We start from the raw sequence: 2,426 nt of genomic DNA, 5'->3' as shown, positions 1-2,426 counted from the left end.
AAAATTCCCTCCAGAGTGGAGACTGTAACTAAATGTGCAATGCAGAAAAGCCACTGTGTGAAGGACCCTTTGCTCACATGACAAACTCAAGGAGGCCTCTCTTGTAGAAATCTGGCAGTCAAGATAGATACACTAAAGATACGCTGAAAAGGCTCTTGGAAAAACTGGATTTAATGGCCCCATCAAGACTGTCCAGTACCAAAATAGGCCACTGACAGCTTTGGCTCAAGACTCTTGTTCAGACCTCAGTGCTTCTATAAGTCACAAGCCATTTGAACCTCTGCAGAAAGCTTGTTCCCCTCTCCTGTGGAACCACACTTCAGGTAGCACTTCCTCTGCCCACTCCTGAGGCTATCTAGCCTGCCTGAAAAGAGTAATGGCTGATCCCAGAATTACAGAAGGCAGAGACTGGAAAGGACCCTTTTTCTTCCAACCAGAAAGTCCAAAGCCATCAAAGAACCATTAAGTGAACACCTGAGCAATTACCTGAGCAGCACCTGGAGATGAGAGACCAGGCACTCCTGACTTCCAAGAGCTCCCAGAGCTGCCTTGCTACTCACCTTTAGCCTTGGACAGCAAGACAATCCTAGAGACAGAAATCCAGGTTCCTGCTGCTTCTGGAACGAGGCACCAAACAACTCCTGGCTGCTGGTGCCTGAACACAGCAGCAAAACCAGGATGCTCTTCCTTGGGCAACACTCCAGCCTCTAGAAAGCCAGGAACACAGGACAACCCTGCCTCTCCACTGGGGCATATAGATCCAGCTCCACTGCCATATGGACATTTGAGACAGGAATCCATAACCCTCTGTGAAATCAAATCACAGCCCCAGATGTTTTCCTGCTCGTGTCCTTAGCCCGTCACTTACCTTTCATAGGCTTCTGCCAAGTGCTTGCAAATGCTTTGCTTCTATCCAAAAAGATTAATACCACCTTATTTCAAGGTTTCAAGAAGTCACATCAAGTCATCTGGGTCACGTGTTCCACATCAGATTCTCCTGTAGAAAAAAAAAAAATATATTTTTCATTGCAGATCATTTCTTAAGCTCACAGGAACACCAGGATCTCACATATCCCCACAGAAATTCTCTCAATACCATTTGCTACTTCTCTCTCTACCAGGGCACCAACAAGTTCTGGGTCAGTTCTTGTTCCATGTTGGCCAGGGACCTTAAGAGATAAAAGAGGGCACTATTATTACTACTAATTACAGCCACAGGCTTTAAAATTTCCACAAATTACAAGCTTCTGGAAGCAGAAGCAGATATACCTCACCCTGCTGGAGCTGACTTGTCCATTCCCTGCTCTGCTCTCACAAACCCTTCAGCCTTGCTGCCAAACCCAGTGCTCATGTCCAGAGCACACATATCCAGAGCAGCCCCCAGTGCTTATTTTACATCCCCCCGAGCGTGGCCAAAGCCCCCCAAGTGCATAGGAACAACAAATCCTCACAGTGAACCAACAGCAGCACCAACAGGTTTAATCCATTCAGACAACAACTGATGCATTTCACTGCTGTGCACTGGCACTGCTCGGTGTGGGAGGGTCAACTGAGCTTCTGCACGTCCTGAAGGACAAAACATGAAAACAAAATTAATTCTTTCCACAAAACAAAAAGGCATAAAAATCATAAAAAAATATGCCCTAGAAATGCCCTCTTCATTTTGAAATTAGTGTCCTCGAACTTAAACAATCATTAAAAACAGAAAACACATGAGATGGACAAAAGCACCAGATAACGGACAAACCTTCAGGCTCACATCCTTCTGGAAAATGGTTTCTCCAAGTCTTTTCCCTCATTCCAAGCCCTTCTCCATCCTCAGGGATCACTGCACTCACCCCAAGGAGCTCACCAGGGAAAAGGAGCAAGTGGAGACTTGGTGGCTGCCCTGGGATCTCTCCTTGCACCACTCCAGGCAGTGACCAGTGACCGAGTGTTTTTCCAGTCCACAGTGGCAGGAGAATGGACACAGACACCAACAGGGAGAATGGCCTTATTTTACTATTAATGGGGAGGCAAAACAGAGGTAAAAGGACACATTTGGAAAAACAATGAGCTTATCACTCGCTTGGCTTTAACATTTCAGCAGGTCACAAATCACTGCAGGGACATTCAATCTCACGGGGAATACGATAAAATATGCTGCAAAGACAGGAACCTTGCACATGTTGATAGCAGCACATCAGCTACAGAGCATTCCAAACATTTGGAAGGAAAGGAACTGAAGTCTCCCAGCAGCAGCAAGTGCTGCTCGATCCCTTTAGGACAGACGGTTACTCTAAGCCAGGACTAGAGAAAAACCCCACACATTCAAGGACCTTCCAGGGCTCCGTTCGTTTGCCCAAGCAATCCTGAGCTATATGGAAATGTGCATCTCCCTACTCAAAGCAGCAGAGAACCCCCAAGGAGAAGCTCAGCAGTGTCCC

At 46.7% G+C, this 2,426-nt stretch overlaps 1 long non-coding RNA gene across 1 annotated transcript; it reads right to left on the bottom strand.

Moving 5' to 3' along the window:
• Nucleotides 1-601: 601 nt before the first annotated feature.
• Nucleotides 602-1,898, bottom strand: LOC310923559. Its single transcript, XR_014592628.1, has 3 exons — nucleotides 1,452-1,898; nucleotides 1,097-1,169; nucleotides 602-997 (listed from the first exon to the last, which is right to left on the bottom strand). It is a non-coding gene; the product is annotated as an uncharacterized lncRNA (long non-coding RNA).
• Between the last annotated feature and the right edge of the window lie 528 nt (nucleotides 1,899-2,426).

The sequence above is a fragment of the Zosterops lateralis genome (genome assembly GCF_965231275.1).
Source record: "Zosterops lateralis genome assembly, contig: HAP1_HAP1_SCAFFOLD_110, whole genome shotgun sequence".
Classification (NCBI taxonomy): Eukaryota; Metazoa; Chordata; class Aves; order Passeriformes; family Zosteropidae; genus Zosterops; species Zosterops lateralis.
The sequence above is the reverse complement of the archived record's forward strand: the minus strand, read 5'-3'. Positions and strand labels throughout refer to the sequence as shown.